Source organism: Salmo salar, chromosome ssa10, assembly GCF_905237065.1.
Source record: "Salmo salar chromosome ssa10, Ssal_v3.1, whole genome shotgun sequence".
NCBI lineage: Eukaryota > Metazoa > Chordata > Actinopteri > Salmoniformes > Salmonidae > Salmo > Salmo salar.
Window position 1 is genome coordinate 113,199,486 of NC_059451.1, and position 18,314 is coordinate 113,217,799.

General features: G+C 44.3%; 1 protein-coding gene across 3 annotated transcripts in view; it reads left to right on the plus strand.

The window, feature by feature from the left end:
* Positions 1 to 18,314, plus strand: part of mgat4c (mgat4 family member C) — a 207,065-nt gene that overhangs the window by 99,410 nt on the left and 89,341 nt on the right. For all 3 annotated transcript variants that reach the window (XM_014125695.2, XM_045688449.1, XM_014125692.2), the window contains exon 3: positions 13,540 to 13,635. The gene's annotated coding sequence lies outside the window, so the exon portion shown is untranslated. The remainder of the gene's footprint in view (positions 1 to 13,539; positions 13,636 to 18,314) is intronic.

Sequence of the window (18,314 nt, forward strand, 5' to 3'; positions counted from 1 at the left end):
TACACACCATACGGAGCCCTGCTGATCCGTCGTCTGAACCGTTGCCTGAACCGGAAACCCAACAGAAGCCAGCCAGGCTAACTAGCTACTAGCTAGTAGTCAGCTAGCCACTGCTAGCGGTCATCAGCCACCTCTAGCATGGACAACTCTCACCAGTCTGCACAGCGAGACTCAAACCAGAGCAAATCGTACTTATTTTTCTCCATATCTCCGGATTCCTACCGCAAGCTCTGAACCTTTTTTTTCCCACCTGGATCATCGCAGCTAGCTAGCTGCTATTCAAGTGGCCACTCCTTGCTAACGTCACTGTCCCGAAGCAATAACCAATTATCCTGGAGCTAGCCTTGCTAGGCCCATCTCCCGGCTAGCCAAAGAGGTCCACCAGCCACTACTTGGGCTACAATACCTATTTTTTCCAACTGGCTTGGACCCCCGCCGACTCATCACGACTGGACCACCGACGTGATTCGCCCAATGGGGTTTTTCTCAACTGGCTCCGCCATCGCGTCATCCCCTGAAATCCCACCCGCTAGCATGCTAGCCGCGGCCTGCTAGCTGTCCAGAGCACATCGCACTGTTAGCTTAAGAGGCCAACCGGACAAATTCTTTGGCCACTATACATATTCTGCTAATTGGCCTGGTTTACCGCATTTCCCTGGTTGAAAATGATTTGTTATGCATTTGTGCACTGGGCGCTGTCCTCAAATAATCGCATGGTTTGCTTTCGCCGTAAAGCCTTTTTGAAATCTGACACGGAGGCTGGATTAACAACAAGTTAAGCTTTATGTATTGCACTTGTGATTTAATGAAAGTTTAATATTTATAGTAATTTAATTTTAATTTAGCGCTCTGCAATTTCACCGGAAATGCTAGCGTCCCACTAATCCGCAAGAATTTAAATAAGGCGTATTGAGCAGGGCTAGAGGCTCTACAGTGAAAAAAGGCAATAAATACTAACCAAAACAGCAATTGACAAGGCATATTGACGTTAGCGAGACGCATGTGTAGCCGAGTGAGGCAACTATTGGGCCGGGGCTAGCAAGCTAACAGAAGGGCCTGTTGTGGCCCCCTCATGCTATTACAACAGACTTTCTTTCCGAAATCAGTGGTAGGATGACATTTTTTGGGGCGAGGATGGTTTGTCCTCGGGGTTTTGCCTGCCATTTCAGTTCTGTTATACACATCGACGTTATTTTAACAGTTTTAGAAACTCTAGTGTTTTCTATCCAAATCGACCAATTATATGCATATCCTAGCTTCTGGGCCTGAGTAGCAGGCAGTTTACTTTGGGCACGCTTTTCATCCGGACGTGAAAATATTGCCCCCATCCCAAAGAAGTTAACACTTTAGTTCCACCTACCGAACATGCGGTGACATCACCTGGTTTAAATGATATTTCTATGGACAATATCTCTTTCATCGTCACTCTATGCACAGGTTTACCCTCACTGTATCCACATCCTACCATACCTTTGTCTGTACATTATGCCTTGAATCTATTCTACCGTGCCCAGAAATCTGCTCCTTTTACTCTCTGTTATGAACATACTAGACGGACAGTTATTTTAGCCTTCAGCCGTACCCTTACCCTACTCCTCCTCTGTTCCTCTGGTGATGTGGAGGTTAATCCAGGCCCTCCAGTGCCTAGCTCCACTCCCATTCCCCAGGCGCTATCATTTGTTGACTTCTGTAACCGTAAAAGCCTTGGTTTCATGCATGTTAACATTAGAAGCTCCTCCCTAAGTTTGTTTTATTCACTGCCCTAGCACACTCTGCCATCTTCCGGATGTCCTAGCCATGTCTGAATCCTGGCTCAGGAAAACCACCAAAAACCTGAAATTTCCATCCCTAACTGTAACATTTTCTGTAACTGTAATAAGATAGAACTGCCAAAGGGGGCGGTGTTGCAATCTACTGCAGAGATAGCCTGCAGAGTTCTGTCTTACTATCCAGGTCTGTACCCAAACAATTCGAGCTTCTACTTTTAAAAATCCACCTCTCCAGAAACAAGTCAATCACCGTTGCCGCTTGCTATAGACCGCCCTCTGCCCCCAGCTGTGCCTTAAACTGATTCCCATCTATCTTCAGAGCTCGTGCTGCTAGGTGACCTAAACTGGGACATGCTTAACACCCCGGCCATCCTACAATCTAAGCTTGATGCCCTCAATCTCTCACAAATGATCAATGAACCCACCAGGTACAACCCCAAATCCGTAAACACAGGCACCCTCATAGATATCATCCTAACCAACTTGCCCTCCAAATATACCTCTGCTGTTTTCAACCAAGATCTCAGCGATCATTGCCTCATTGCCTGCATCCGTAACGGGTCTGCGGTCAAACGACCACCCCTCATCACTATCAAACGCTCCCTAAAACACTTCAGCGAGCAGGACTTCCTAATCGTCCTGGCCCGGGTATCCTGGAAGGATATTGACCTCATCCTGTCAGCAGAGGATGCCTGGTCATTCTTTAAAAGTGCCTTCCTCACCATCTTAAATAAGCATGCCCCTTTCAAAAAATGTAGAACCAGGAACAGATATCGCCCTTGGTTCTCTCCAGACCTGACTGCCCTTGACCAGCACAAAGACATCCTGTGGCGCTCTGCATTAGCATCGAATAGCCCCAGTGATACGCACATTTTCAGGGAAGTTAGGAACAAATACTGTATACACAGGCAGTTAGGAAAGCTAAGGCTAGCTTTTTCAAGCAGAAATTTGCATCCTGTAGCACAAACTCAAAAAAGTTCTGGGACACTGTAAAGTCCATGGAGTATAAGAGCACCTCCTCCCAGCTGCCCACTGCACTGAGGCTAAGAAACATTGTCACCACCGATAAATCCACAATAATTGAGAATTTCAATACGCATTTTTCTACTGCTGGCTATGCTTTCCACCTGGCTACCCCTACCCCGGTCAACAGCCCTGCACTCCCCACAGCAACTTGCCCAAGCCTCCCCAATTTCTCCTTCACCCAAATCCAGATAACTGATGTTCTTAAAGAACTGCAAATCCTGGACCCCTACAAATCAGCCAGGCTAGACGTTCTGGACCCTCTCTTTTAAAAATTACTTGCTGAAATTGTTGCCACCCCTATTACTAGCCTGTTCAACCTCTCTTTCGTATCGTCTGAGATTCCCAAAGATTGGAAAGCTGCCGCGGTCATCCCCCTCTTCAAAGGGGGAGACACTCTAGACCCAAATTGCTACAGACCTATATCCATCCTACCCTGCCTTTCTAAGGTCTTCGAAAGCCAAGTCAACAAACAGATTAGCAACCATTTTGAATCCCACCGTACCTTCTCCACTATGCAATCTGGTTTCAGAGCTGGTCATGGGTGCGTGCACCTCAGCCATGCTCAAGGTCCTAAACGATATCATAACCGCAATCGATAAGAGACATTACTGTACAGCCGTATTCATCGACCTGGCCAAGGCTTTCGACTCTGTCAATCACCACATTCTTATTGGCAGACTCAACAGCCTTGGTTTCTCAAATGATTGCCTCGCCTGTTTTACCAACTACTTCTCTGATAGAGTTCAGTGTGTCAAATCGGAGGGCCTGTTGTCCGGACCTCTTGCAGTCTCTATGGGGGTGCCACAAGGTTCAATTCTCGGGCCGACTCTCTTCTCTGTATACATCAATGATGTCGCTCTCACTGCTTGTGATTCTCTGATCCACCTCTGCGCAGATTACACCATTCTGTATACTTCTGGCCCTTCTTTGGACACTGTGTTAACTAACCTCCAGATGAGCTTCAATGCCATACAACTCTCCTTCCGTAGCCTCCAACTGCTCTTAAATGCAAGTAAAACGAAATGCATGCTCTTCAACCGGTCACTGCCCACACCTGCCCGCCCGTCCAGCATTCGGTGATGTCATCTATAAAATAGCCTCCAACACTCTACTCAACAAATTGGATGCAGTCTATCACAGTGCCATCAGTTTTGTCATCAAAGCCCCATACACCACCCACCACTGCGACTTGTATGCTCTCGTTGGCTGGCCATCGTTTCATACTCATCGCCAAACCCACTGGCTCCAGGTCATCTACAAGTCTCTGCTAGGTAAAGCCCCGCTTTATCTCAGCTCACTGGTCACCATAGCAGCACCCACCCATAGCACGCGCTCCAGCAGGTATATCTCACTGGTCACCCCCAACGCCAATTCCTACTTTGGTCGCCTTTCCTTCAAGTTCTCTGCTGCCAATGACTGGAACGAACTGCAAAAATCACTGAAGCTGGAGACCCATATCTCCCTCACTAACTTTAAGCACCAGCTGTCAGAGCAGCTCACAGATCACTGCACCTGTACATAGCCCATCTGTAAACAGCTCATCCATCTACCTCATCCCCATACTGTATTTATTTATTTATCTTGCTCTTTTGCACCCCAGTGTCTCTACTTGCACATTCATCTTCTGCACATCTTCCATTCCAGTTTCTAATTGCTATATTGTAATTACTTCGCCACCATGGCCTATTTATTGCCTTACCTCCCTTATCTTACCTCATTTGCACTCACTGTTTACAGGTTTTTCTTTTTTCTATTGTAAATGTGTTAATTCCATGTGTAACTCTGTGTTGTTGTATGTGTCAAACTGCTATCTTGGCCAGGTCGCAGTTGTAAATGAGAACTTGTTCTCAACCAGCCTACCTGGCAAAATAAAGGCGAAATAAAAAAATACAAAAAATATGTAAAAACACAGTAATGGGAAGCACAAATACAACGTCACAAATCACCCAGAAAAACAGTTACCTTCATCCACAAACAAGTTCCCAATCAATACTTTAAATAGCCCGAACGCCACAAAAACATCAATTATGTTCCAGCAATACGATGCATAAAAATTAAAGCAGATTTACCTAGCTTGGTGGAGACCCTAGAAAACTCTGTATTATATATAGGGTTCTATACCTTCAGGACCCCAATGCTATTGTTAATGTTATTCCAGATGGTTAAACTGATCCATCAAACGAAGTGACCAGGTTAGACAGGCAAATTGCACCATTAAATCCAAATTAGATTCCACTCTCCAAATGGGGCTGAAGGTCTCAGAACACTTAATTAATTTCTACCAGATTAGTGGTGGAATATTCTCTAATGTCAATAACAGAAATGCTGCTCTCCTGACAGCAGGCCTCTTTTAATCCAAGCTACTCACAGTGAGACAGCATTGATTGCTGCTGCCATGCTCTGCATAATTCAGCCATGCTGCTCATCCTCATAGAGCAATAAAAAGATTAGCCTCAGGGGAAAAAGTAAACAGGAGAGTTAAAGTTGCAAATCATCACTTCATCCTCCTTTATTTTTTTTCTGCAGTAGCGTCTCCGTAGCTCATCATGAGGACGAGGCCCTATCTCCACATTCTGCAGAAATATCAATATAGATTCATGAGTCTCCCTGAAGCAAGGTCCTCAGCTAATTAAATCTGTAATCACTTTGTAGTGTAAAAACAGCAGAGGGGGGGGGGCATGTTGAAATGGGGGCCAGTAGAGTTTTATTTAACAAAGAAAGATAATTGGGTTCAGGGCTGTTCGTTCTCCTCATAAAACATAGAGGTTTCTACTCCCCATCAGGCTACTGATATCACAATTCCCCCTGAAGAGAGAGAGAGACAGAGACAGAGAGAGAGAGAGAGAGAAAGACACACCGAGAGAGCGAGGGAGAGGGACCGAGAGAGAGGCACAGAGAGAGAGAGGGACAGAGAGAGCGAGCAAGAAAGAGAGAGGGACGGAGAGCGAGAGAGACACACCGAGAGAGCGAGGGAGAGGGACCGAGAGTGAGGCACAGAGAGAGAGAGGGACAGAGAGAGCGAGAGAGAGAGAGAGAGAGGGACGGAGAGAGCGAGAGAGAAAGAGAGAGAGAGAGAGGGAACGAGAGAGAGACACACAGAGAGGGACCGAGAGAGAGAGAGAGAGAGGTTACCTGGAGGAGCAAGACACCGCCGTCAAGGGCACGACAGACAAGCACTCGTTTTGTCTTGAGGGTTTAAGTCAGTGGTGGGATGGAGAAGGTAATGGGATTCAGTGGAGCTTCAGACAGAGCTGGAATTCTAATGGAGGACAGAGGGAGGAGATACTCTCTGTAGGAGTGCATGAACTCCTTTCATCTCTGGGGTATGGTTCAGTCTATCAAGGTGCTGCATGTTTTAGTGCTGCTCTCGTATGACCCAGGTACTAGCATGCTCACACGTCTCACTTTGCTATTCACCTATACACCACCTTGGACCGAGCCGAACCGTAGAATTAAAATAAATATATTCTCAGGCAGATCACTCGCTCATGTTATGTGGACTGGCAGGCCTATTGGGTGAACAATTTGGACTGTTTGATTTGTGACACAATGAAAATGTGTACAACAGCGTACTCTCTCAGACTCTACCTTATTTATCATGGTCCTTTGAGCCGGATAGGAACAGTACAAACTCTCTCCAGACATTATCAAAACGATGAGATGTTATTTTCCTTTGGGGTCACATGACAAGAAAACATAAACTCTCTCTGGAAGTATTCATCATCTGTGAGCTGAGCCTTCAGGTTGGCCCCTCCTCCTCTTCCATGTTACTTTATCTGTGTTACTCACATGTGTGCCCTTTCCCAGTGCACATCATCTAAAGGACTCAGACTGGGAGAGAGGAGAGGCAGGCCAACCACAGTATGTCGGGGTTATCCATGCCCTGGAGGAATGTCCATGGTGACCTGATTTCCTCCTGTTATGTCCCACATTTCCTGGGCCATTCGCTCTCCGATTCTCTAATCCACCTGATCCTGACCAACACTGCCATTTTGTGTAAAATAAAAATGTAAATCAGAGAACTCTTGAACTATCATGAGAACAATTTTGTAATTTACTCATAATCCATCTAACCTTTGACGTGAAGTGTTCTCGACTCCCTGTAGAGATGTCTGTTCCCTTCTTTGATTCTGACCAATAATTAAAATCATAGAAGTTATAAGAAACAATAACTCTCAGGTCATCTTAGATCTGGTTTTGAAATTACTCTTTGAATTACATTGATACTGATGTTGCTTGTTGTTTCCAACATCAGTGGAATACATCAGCAGAGTGTTTTGAAGAGCCCGCCACGGTCCTCCTCATTCCTCGGTCTCATGCTGTCACATTTATTACCCAGATCTGAGTTATCGTCTGTTGATTCTTCACGTCTTCAGTCCTGTCTTTCATTTTAGCATCTGGGCTTAATTGGTGCGATGCTGTAAAGCCACAGCTGCTCTGCCTGTTAGGGCAATAAATTACCCCAATTAGGAGGCAAACAAAGGGGCTTGGCTGTCTGATCAATGCTGCAGCCACTCTGGTACAAACCCATAGGTAGAGGCTGAGTCCCAAACGGTACACTGTTCCCTACATAGTGCACTACTTTTGACCCTATGGAGCCCTACAGAGCCCTACAGAGCCCTGATCAAAAGCAGTGCACTGTAGGGAATAGGGTGCCGTTCGAGACGCAGGCAGGGAAGGACATGCTGTAACGAGGCTTCATTGACACTGAGTTTATCTCAAACACCTGTGTCCCATTTTGGCCTGGATTCCAACTGCTTCCTGCATCATCTGCGTCAGGAAGCATATACCATGGATGAGAGTCAAACAGACATTTTAACGTCATCCATCTCCGATGAAAATATCTGTGACTGCAGGGTGTAGTACGCCAAGCAGTTTGGAATGTGTGTTGGCCATAACGTGGTAACAGCACATCCGCTACTGCTTCACATCTACAGTATGTTTGAGCTCCATAGCAGAAGCATCATGTTAAAACAAAGAAAATTGTCACGTCCTGACCAGTTTAGGTATTATTTGTATTGTAGTTTGGTCAGGACGTGGCAGAGGGTATTTGTTTTGGTTGGTTCGGGGTGGTTGGTTGTGTTTAGGATGTGTGATTTGTTAGTTCTGGGTGTTGGGTATGTTCTAGGTTGTATTTTCTACGTTCTGTCTAGTTTAGTTTTTCTATGTTTAGGTTTGGGTGTGGACTCTCAATTGGAGGCAGGTGTTTCTATTTTCCTCTGATTGAGAGTCCTATATATAGGTATGTGTTTGGGGTTGTTAATTGTGGGTAGTTGTATTTTACACTGCTAGATTCAATATAGCCTGTGAAACTGTCACCTGTCGTTCTTCGTTTTCTTGTTTTCTGTGTTCACTTTATTCTAATTAAATATAAAGATGAACATGCAACCCGCTGCGCCTTGGTCCTCTCTACAACACGACAGCCGTTACAAAAATAAAGGACTAAGTACCTAATCTGTGTATTGAGTGTAAATTACAGAGCTGGTTGCATATGGGGTTCTAGATATACATTCTATAATACAGTCTATAATCCCACCCCAATAGCAGTAATCACTGGATAATCTCTACAGAAAGGAGGGAAGGATACAGAGGAGGAATAACAATAGAAACATCTGTGCCACTTCACAGTTACTATGCCGTAAACCATCACTTTATTCTTCAGTTGGAAAACATTGCCATTTACCCTCTCCATTGCTACATGATATGACATATTTATGTGAAGCTGCAAAATACTTTGGCCCCTGGAAGATATTTATCTCAAGAGGGCTTTACCTCCTCTCAGGTGTTCTAGATCCACTGTATTGCAAAGCACCATGACTCTGTCAAGCAAGTCTGGCAAGCGAGAGGTAGCCTAGCCATTAAGAGTGTTGGGTCAGTAATCGAAAGGTTGCTGGTTCGATTCCCTGAGCCAACTAGGTAAAAAATATGTCGATGTACCCTTGAGCAAGGCACTTAACCCTAATTGCTCCTGTAAGTCGCTCTGGATAAGAGCACCTGCTAAATGACTCAAATGAGATTAAAAGCCATGAAAGAAACAATAGAGAAAGGAGATAGTCAAGCGTTTTGTCCTGATCTAATCATCTCTCTCTCTCTTTACGTCTGGCCCAGCCACACCATCCTTAATCTCTCCACTAGCTGAGGCCCTAAGAACTGAACACGCCATTAAGCCGGACGGAGTTTGACAAGAACAATGAAGTGCGCTTTTTCCTGTGGCCTCGAGTGTCTGTCAGAATAATGAGGGGCCTTGTGGACCCTCCACTTTCTCCTTCTCATTCCATCCGATTCACTCTTCCCCTTCCTGTTCCCTCCATCTCATTCACTCTACCACTTCCTGTTCCCTCCATCTCATTCACTCTTCCTGTTCCCTCCATCTCATTCACTCTTCCTCTTCCTGTTCCCTCCATCTCATTCACTCTTCCTGTTCCATCCATCTCATTCACTTTTCCTCTTCCTGTTCCCTCCATCACATTCACTCTTCCTCTTCCTGTTCCCTCCATCACATTCACTCTTCCTCTTCCTGTTCCCCCATCTCATCCACTCTTCCTCTTCCTGTTCCCTCCATCTCATTCACTCTTCCACTTCCTGTTCCCTCCATCACATTCACTTTTCCTCTTCCTGTTCCCTCCATCTCATTCACTCTTCCTCTTCCTGTTCCCTCCATCTCATTCACTCTTCCTGTTCCCTCCATCTCATTCACTCTTCCTCTTCCTGTTCCCTCCATCTCATTCACTCTTCCCCTTCCTGTTCCCTCTATCACATTCACTCTTTCTCTTCCTGTTCCCTCCATCTCATTCACTCTTCCTCTTCCTGTTCCCTCCATCTCATTCACTCTTCCTCTTCCTGTTCCCTCCATCTCATTCACTCTTCCTCTTCCTGTTCCCTCCATCACATTCACTCTTCCCCTTCCTGTTCCCTCCATCACATGCACTCTTCCTGTTCCCTCCATCTCATTCACTCTTCCACTTCCTGTTCCCTCCATCTCATTCACTCTTCCCATTGAAGATCCAGTCTGGAGAGAGAAAGGGTCTGGAGAGAGAGTCTGGTGAGAGAGTGAGAGAGAGAGAGAGAGGAGAGCGAGCGAGCGCTAGAGTGTGTGTGTGGGGGGGTGGGGGGTGGGGTCTCGGGATCCGGGATTGTCTCAGAATAGAATGGTCATGTAAGACCTGTCACTCTAATTTTGGGAAAAGTGAATTGGATAAATTATGTGTGGGTTTTTCAAACTGAGACCCTCATTTTTGCCATTTATATCCTGCGATGAACAATGGTAAAAAATGTTTCAGTTTAATGGTTTTAATACACAGATTAATACACAAATATGACAAAACAGTATTGAGACACCACAGCACAGAGATGGAGCCACACGGTATAGCGTGTCAGAGAGATATCATTATTGTGATTCATCTTTGAGGCAAGCTAATATTATAAACTCAGTCACACCCACCCACAAAACTGGGTTTATTGTATTCATTTATGAAAGGGGAACTCTATGATGTAATCTAAACAAGTGGATTGATCATTTAATTCAAGTATCTTGCTCTTCGGAAGAACAATTAAATGGTTATTACCGATCAACAAAATTGTTCTAACCAACAGTCCATGAAATTGAGAATATTTTTTATATTAAAGTAAGAAGACATTGTATATCTAATTACAAACCGAGTCCGAGCCCTGAATGCTTTGGCTTAAAGCCATATACCACGGCTATGACAAAACATTTATTTTTACTGTTCTAATTATGTTTGTAACAGGTTTATAATAGCAATAAGGCACCTCGGGGGGTTGTGGTATATGGCCAATACACCACGGCTAAGGGCTGTATCCAGGCACTCTGCGTTGCGTCGTGGGTAAGAACAGTCCTTAGCCGTAGTATATTGGCCATAAACCACAGCCCCTCGTGCTTTATTGCTTAAGTAACTCACTCAGAGGCACAACCAGGAATGGTGTAGAAAATGTTCACTTTTTAGAGTCCACTTTTGAAAGGAGAACACCTTTTGAAAACACCCATTCTCTGTATGTTTCCTTCTGTGTTATAGCCTTGGGTACCCTTATTTCACCCATTTCCAGTGTTAGGCTGCTGTCTGAAAGAAATGCCTCTTCTTAGAGTTTTGTGGATATGACTAACAGGGTCATCCTGCTTATTATGACAATACTGTTATGATAATGGTAGTGAGGGTTTGTGCTATGGTGATAGTGCTGTGGAAATGGATCACCTCTATTATGCGTGGCAGTATGGTCTTATGGTAATGGTTAGCAAGGTCATCCTATATGGGTTATGGTGATGCGCGGGTCAGATGTTTGTTCACCTGCCCACAATTGTTTATAACACCTCCACAACCGCCTGACTATATGTGATGAAGTGAACATCTGAGGCTGCACTCGACCCTAACCTGCTAATATAGAATTATTTGTATTTTTTATTTCACCTTTATTTAACCAGGTGGGCCAGTTGAGAACAAGTTCTCATTTATAGCTGCGACCTGGCCAAGATAAAGCAAAGCAGTAAGACAAAAACAACAACACAGAGTTACACGTGGAATAAACAAACGTACAGTCAATAACACAATAGAAAAATCTATGTGGGCCAGTTGAGAACAAGTTCTCATTTATAGCTGCGACCTGGCCAAGATAGCGAATCACAAATCATCACACATAACACTGCTATCATCATCTTTTACCACTTCACCAAACATTAGACTAATGTTCTGGCCCTTCCATGTAGTAAGATTAGGGAATTAAGGCAATAAATAGGCCATAGTGGTAAAATAATTACAATTTAGCATTAACACTGGAGTGACAGATGTGCAGATGATGATGTGCAAGTAGAGATACTGGGGTGCAGAAGAAAAGAAAAAAAAATTACAAAATGGGGTTGGAGGTAGTTGTGTGGGCTATTTACGTTCCAGAGTCAACATTTACAGTCAGTGTCCAGATTTCAGATAGGCTACTATTCCATTTAACCCATCTGAACAGTACAGTTCCCTTGACGTGTCATTTTGAAGTCTCCATCTTGTGACTGTCGAATTTGTATAGCGAATCACAAATCATCACACATAACACTGCTATCATCATCTTTTACCACTTCACCAAACATTAGACTAATGTTCTGGCCCTTCCTTCTATTTATTTTGAACTCTCTATTTCACAGCTTTTCTCTTATTGAATTAAACTCCTACATTTTCCTTTTTGCCTCAGTGGATTGACGTAAACTTTTTATGACCAAGTTCCCAAAAGCGTTTGTCAATTGGTGTGTATTTGACATGCTACAGTTAGGCCCTAAAGCTGAGGCTACGTACTAACGGCAGATAAAAATAATGAAAGAAAAAACCACAGGGACTGTGGGTTATGAGTCATCCAGCACATCACTAATGTGTGGCAGTATGGTGTTATGGTAATTGCTTGCGAGGGCATCCCTTATGGGTGATGGTGATGGTGCTATGGAGATTAAGAGAGAGTGTTGTCCTCTATATATTGCTGTATATAACTGTATATTACCGTATGATGATGGTTTTGTTCTAATAAAAAAGGGGGTGGGGTGTTCTACTGTGATAATGGCGTGAAGGGCATGACCCGTGCAGGCAGCGTGAATATCCAGAGTAACAAAGACAATGTGCTGTGTGTGTGTGTGTGTGTGTGTGTGTGTGTGTGTGTGTGTGTGTGTGTGTGTGTGTGTGTGTGTGTGTGTGTGTGTGTGTGTGTGTGTGTGTGTGTGTGTGTGTGTATTCTTGGGGGTTTGTGTGTGTATATCTGTGTCTTCTTGTGCATGCAGCAGAGACGGAGCAGCAGAGAAAGAGTGAGAGAGGCTTAGTTAGCTGTCTGTTTGGCGCTCCACCACCCCTGTGATGTATGTTTATGGCCCATCATGGAGAGCCAATTACCCTGCCTCTGTGTGGGAGCACCACACCATCTCATCTCTGCCATCAGTGTCTCTGTGCTCTGCGTAGAGAGGGACAATCAGCCACAGTTAGACTAGATAGAGAGAGAGAGATTGAACGACAGTTAGACTAGAGAGAGTGAAAGAGAGCGAGAGAACAACAGTTAGACTAGAGAGAGAAAGTGAGCGTGAAAGAACAACAGTTAGACGAGAGAGAGAGAGCGAGAGAGAACAACAGTTAGACTAGACAGAGAAAGAGAGAGAGAGAGAGAGCGAAAGAGTCAGCCACAGTTACACTAGAGAGAGAGAGAGAGTCAGCCACAGTTAGATTAGAGAGAGAGAGTCAGCCACAGTTAGACTAGAGAGAGAGAGAGAGTCAGCCACAGTTAGATTAGAGAGAGAGAGAGAGAGAGTCAGCCACAGTTAGATTAGAGAGAGAGAGTCAGCCACAGTTAGACTAGAGACTAGAGAGAGACAGAGTGGACATCGTAGGCAAAGCCAGCGTTTTTACCTTTACCAGGGAAACTCTTGAGAGGAGAGTCATCTTCAAATGTAAGGCAGTGTACTAGGCACAGTGGGAAGCTTTGGGGAGTTGTGACCTTGTTGTTTGCTGTACTGTTTGTTGTATGTGTGCGCACGCAGAAAATCAGCTACTCTTTCACATACACGCTCACATGCACATACACTTACACACACGCTACGGTACATGTGCTCCACACACTCATACACACACACAGAAACACACACGGTATAATACATTGATGTGCGACACATACACACAGAGTACAGAGATGAACAATGGAATGCCGATGTGCACAGTATAATGAATTCACTTCCTGTGCATTTGACTGACTCTCTCTTTCTTTTTGACAGAAACAACTGAGGAGCATCTGTTTGTGGATCCAGTCCATGTCAACCTTCAGAGCAACCAGACATCTTCCCACTAACACATCTGACTTCTGCTGAAAGGTACTGTAATATTGAAAGATATTACTATATTATTATCCAAGATTTGGTAGAAGTAGTTTCAGCCGTGGATAGTTTAATAGTTGGGTTGTTCCACCAATTGAGTACCTTTTGAATAGTGTAACTTGGTAAAAAAAATACATACAGTACCAGTCAAAAGTTTGGACACCTATCTCAGTCAAAGGTTTTTCTTTATTTTTATTATTTTCTACATTGGTTTCAACCGCCGTGTCTTTGTGGCCTCCACAATCACCCAACCTCAATCCAATTGAGATGGTTTGGGATGAGTTGGACAGCAGAGTGAAGGAAAAGCAGCCAACAAGTGCTCAGCATATGTGGGAAATCCTTCAAGACTGTTGTAAAAGCATTCCAGGTGACTTCCTCGTAAAGCTGGTTGAGAGAATGCCAAGAGTGTGCAAAGCTGTCATCAAGGCAAAGGGTGGCTTCTTTGAAGAATCTAAAACATAAAACATATTTTGATTTGTTTAATACTTTTTTGGTTACGGCATGATTCCATATTTGTTATTTCATAGTTTTGATGTCTTCACTATTATTCTACAATGTACACTACCGTTCAAAAGTTTGGGGTCACTTCGAAATGTCCTTGTTTTTGAAAGAAAAACACATTTTTTTGTCCATTAAAATAATATCAAATTGATCAGAAATACAGTGTAGACATTGGTAATGTTATAAATGACTATTGTAGCTGGAAACGCTTGATTTTTAATGGAATATCTACATAGGCGTACAGAGGCCCATTATCAGCAACCATCACTCCTGTGTTCCAATGGCACTTTGTGTTAGCTAATCCAAGTTTATCAAAGGCTAATAGATTATTAGAAAACCCTTTTGCAATTATGTTAGCACAGCTGAAAACTGTTGCCCTGATTAAAGAAGCAATAAAACTGGACTTCTTTAGACTAGTTGAGTATCTGGAGCATCAGCATTTGTGTGTTCGATTACAGGTTCAAAATGGCCAGAAACAAAGATCTTTCTTCTGAAACTCGTCAGTCTATTCTTGTTCTGAGAAATGAAGGCTATTCCATGCGAGAAATTGCAAAGAAACTGAAGATCTCATACAATGCTGTGTACTACTCCCTTCACAGAACAGAGCAAACTGGCTCTAACTAGAATAGAAAGAGGAGTGGGAGGCCCCGGTGCACAACTGAGCAAGAGCACAAGTACATTAGAGTGCCTAGTTTGAGAAACAGCATGGTGGAGGCAATGTGATGGTCTAGGGGTGCTTTGGTGGTGGTAAAGTGGGATATTTGTACAGGTTAAAAGGGATCTTGAAGAAGGAAGGCTATCACTCCATTTTGCAACGCCATGCCATACCCTGTGAAAGGCGCTTAATTGGAGCCAATTTCCTCCTACAACAGGACAATGACCCAAAGCACAGCTCCAAACTATGCAAGAACTACACTGCTCCAAAAAATAAAGGGAACACTAAAATAACACATCCTAGATCTGAATGAATGAAATAATCTTATTAAATACTTTTTTCTTTACATAGTTGAATGTGCTGACAACAAAATCACACAAAAATAATCAATGGAAATCCAATTTATCAACCCATGGAGGTCTGGATTTGGAGTCACACTCAAAATTAAAGTGGAAAACCACACTACAGGCTGATCCAACTTTGATGTAATGTCCTTAAAACAAGTCAAAATGAGGCTCAGTAGTGTGTGTGGTCTCCACGTGCCTGAATGACCTCCCTACAACGCCTGGGCATGCTCCTGATGAGGTGGTGGATGGTCTCCTGAGGGATCTCCTCCCAGACCTGGACTAAAGCATCCGCCAACTCCTGGACAGTCTGTGGTGCAACGTGGCGTTGGTGGATGGAGCAAGACATGATGTCCCAGATGTGCTCAATTGGATTCAGGTCTGTCCATAGCATCAATGCCTTCCTCTTGCAGGAACTGCTGACACACTCCAGCCACATGAGGTCTAGCATTGTCTTGCATTAGGAGGAACCCAGGGCCAACCGCACCAGCATATGGTCTCACAAGGGGTCTGAGGATCTCATCGCAGTACCTAATGGCAGTCAGTCTATCTCTGGCGAGCACATGGAGGGCTGTGCGGCCCCCCAAAGAAATGCCACCCCACACCATGACTGACCCACCGCCAAACCGGTCATGCTGGAGGATGTTGCAGGCAGCAGAACATTCTCCACGGCATCTCCAGACTCTGTCACATCTGTCACATATGCTCAGTGTCAACCTGCTTTCATCTGTGAAGAGCACAGGGCGCCAGTGGCGAATTTTCCAATCTTGGTGTTCTCTGGCAAATGCCAAACGTCCTGCACGGTGTTGGGCTGTAAGCACAACCCCCACCTGTGGACGTCGGGCCCTCATACCACCCTCATGGAGTCTGTTTCTGACAGTTTGAGCAGACACATGCACATTTGTGGCCTGCTGGACGTCATTTTGCAGGGCTCTGGCAGTGCTCCTCCTGCTCCTCCTTGCACAAAGGCGGAGGTAGCGGTCCTGCTGCTGGGTTGTTGCCCTCCTACGGCCTCCTCCACGTCTCCTGATGTACCTGCCTGTCTCCTGGTATCGCCTCCATGCTCTGGACACTACGCTGACAGACACAGCAAACCTTCTTGCCACAGCTCGCATTGATGTGCCATCCTGGATGAGCTGCACTACCTGAGCCACTTGTGTGGGTTGTAGACTCCGTCTCATGCTACCACTAGAGTGAAAGCACCGCCAGCATTCAAAAGTGACCAAAACATCAGCCAGGAAGCATAGGAACTGAGAAGTGGTCTGTGGTCACCACCTGCAGAACCACTCCTTTATTGGGGGTGTCTTGCTAATTGCCTATAATTTCCACCTGTTGTCTATTCCATTTGCACAACAGCATGTGAAATGTATTGTCAATCAGTGTTGCTTCCTAAGTGGACAGTTTGATTTCACAGAAGTGTGATTGACTTGGAGTTACATTGTGTTGTTTAAGTGTTCCCTTTATTTCTTTGAGCAGTGTATTTAGGGAAGTAGCAGTCAGTTGGTATTCTGTCTATAATGGAGTGGCCAGCACAGTCACCGGATCTCAACCCTATTGAGCTGTTGTGGGAGCAGCTTGACAGTATGGTAAGTAAGAAATGCCCTTCAAGCCAATCCAACTTGTGGGAGGTGCTTCAGGAAGTATGGGGTGAAATCTCTTCAGATAACCTCAACAAATTGACAACTAGAATGCCAAAGGTCTGCAAGGCTGTAATTGCTGCAAATTAAGGATTCTTTGATGAAAGCAAAGTTTGAAGGACACAATTATTATTTCAATTAAAAATCATTATTTATAACCATGTCAACGTCTTGACTATATTTCCTCTTCATTTTGCAACTAATTACATGTATGTTTTCATGGAAAACAAGGACATTTCTAAGTGACCCCAAACTTTTGAATGGTAGTGTAAAAAATTGTCAAATAAATAAAAACTTTTGACTGGTACTGTATATCCACAGTTCATTTGGAAACTATTCAGACCCTTTGACTTTTCCAAATTTTGTTACGTTACAGCCTTATTCTTAAATGTATTAAATCATTTTTTTTCTTCTTCCTCATCAATCTACACACAATACCGCATAATAACAAAGGGAAAACAGTTATTTTTTTTATTTTTGCAAATGTATTACAAAATAAAAAACAGAAATATCACATTTACATAAGCATTCAGATCCTTTACTCAGTACTTTGTTGATGCACCTTTGGCAGCGATTACAGCCTTGAGTCTTCTTGGGTAAGACACACACCTTGGGGAGTTTCTCCCATTCATCTCTGCAGATCCTCTCAAACTCTGTCAGGTTTGACAGGGAGCATCGCTGCACAGCTACTGTTTTTTCACGTCTCTCCAGAAATGTTCGATCAGGTTCAAGTCCAGGCTCTGGCTGGGCCACTCAAGGACATTCAGATACTTGTCCCGAAACCACTCCTGCATTGTCTTGGTTGTGTGCTTTGGATCGTTGTCCTGTTGGAATGTGAACCTTCACCTCAGTCTGAGATCCTGAGCGCTCTGGAGCAGGTTTTCATCAAGGACCTCTCTGTACTTTGCTCCGTTCATCTTTCCCTCGATCCTGACTAGTCTCCCAGTCCCTGTCGCAAAAAATTTCCCCATAGCATGATGCTGCCACCACCGTGCTTCACCGTAGGGATGGTGCCAGGTTTCCTCCAGACATGACGTTTGGCATTCAGGCCAAAGAGTTCAATCTTGGTTTCATCAGTCCAGAGAATCTCGTGGGGACGCATTTTACTGAGGAGTGGCTTCCGTCTGGCCACTCTACCATAAAGGCCTGATTGGTGGAGTGCTGCAGAGATTGTTGTCCTTCTGGAAGGTTCTCCCATCTCCACAGAGGAACTTTGGAGCTCTGCCAGAGTGACCATCGGGTTCTTGGTTACCTCCCTGACCAAGGCCCTTATCCCCCAATTGCTCAGTTTTGCCAGAATCTTGATGGTTCCAAACTTCTTCCATTTAAGAATGATGGATGCCACTGTGTTCTTGGGGGTGTTCAATGCTGCGGCAAAGGGTCTATATACTTATGTAAAGAAGGTATTTCAGTTTTTTATTTGTGGTAAATTTGCAAACATTTCTTAAAACCTGTTTTTGCATTGTCATTATGGGGTATTGTGTGTAGATTGATGAGAAACCCCCCTAAATTTGATCAATTTAGAATAAGGCTGTAACA